Source organism: Larimichthys crocea, unplaced genomic scaffold (assembly GCF_000972845.2).
Source record: "Larimichthys crocea isolate SSNF unplaced genomic scaffold, L_crocea_2.0 scaffold54430, whole genome shotgun sequence".
Lineage (NCBI taxonomy): Eukaryota > Metazoa > Chordata > Actinopteri > Sciaenidae > Larimichthys > Larimichthys crocea.
This window is the reverse complement of record NW_020857109.1, coordinates 1-978: the sequence shown is the minus strand read 5'-3', so window position 1 is coordinate 978 and position 978 is coordinate 1. Positions and strand designations below refer to the sequence as shown.

The window sequence follows — 978 nt, the reverse complement described above, 5'->3', positions numbered from 1 at the left end:
TTGGTGTGGCCCCATCAAGCCAAGACCCAAACCTGTGGTGACAAGGAAAAAAAAAAAAAAACACCAATACAGACCCTTAGTGCATGTAGTAATTAAAGGAGATTTTTTTTTTTTTTTTTAAATTATAAGATAGATAAAACAAAACTCGTACTATCCAGTTGTCTGAGGTTGTGTTGAGTCCGGATCAACAACCGAATGACAAAGTTAATTTGTGGGATTTATAAGTTTTATTCTCCTTATTATAGACTGTCTGATATAGACTATTCTGAGGCACAGTAACACTTAAGAAAACAGTTCTTACTGTGTGGTGGTTCAGGTGTATGAGCAGAAGAGGAGGTCTCAGAAGGTGGCAGGGTTCCTGAAAATTTACTTTACTGTATTTATTTGTTCAATTTTACTATCCTATGTGTAACAGTCTTGAGGATTTAATTTTGGGGAGAAAGTCAAACTGAATATTGAAATTAGGCCATAATACATACCTGGTGCTGAGACAGTCCCTTCGGTTTGCTGGGGAATAGCAAGCTCTTTCGCCAGAAACTGCAGCTCAGGTGGAAGGGGCACAGATTTCTTCACTGTAGGCCTGGGGGGGACTACTAGCACAGACAAACAACCAGATAACACAAAGCATTCATCAGTAAATGACTGAAAGATAACTGATATTACTGCATGACATAAGACAATTAATTTAATGAGAGTAACATGAATGTATTGCAGATGACGAAACAAGTTAAATTGCAATTACCATTACTCTGTGGCTCGTACAGTTTCCTTTTGGTGTCAGCAGGTGGTCTTGACAGTGAAGCAGATGGTGCTAAAACAGACATCAAAAACGACATGTTATGTCAGTTCAGTTAGCAACAAAGAAAACAGTCAATAATCAATCATCTTGGTAAAGGCGCAAACCATTAAAATCTTACTTTGCCTGCTAAGTCTTATAAACCCAAGGGGTGGGTCTTCTATAAATTTGATGGTAATATT

General features: G+C 37.7%; 1 long non-coding RNA gene across 1 annotated transcript; it reads right to left on the bottom strand.

The window, feature by feature from the left end:
* Positions 1-213: 213 nt before the first annotated feature.
* On the bottom strand, positions 214-814 carry LOC113745241 (uncharacterized). The gene is made up of 3 exons (XR_003462058.1): positions 743-814; positions 480-593; positions 214-358 (listed from the first exon to the last, which is right to left on the bottom strand). It is a non-coding gene; the product is annotated as an uncharacterized LOC113745241 (long non-coding RNA).
* Positions 815-978: the final 164 nt, after the last annotated feature.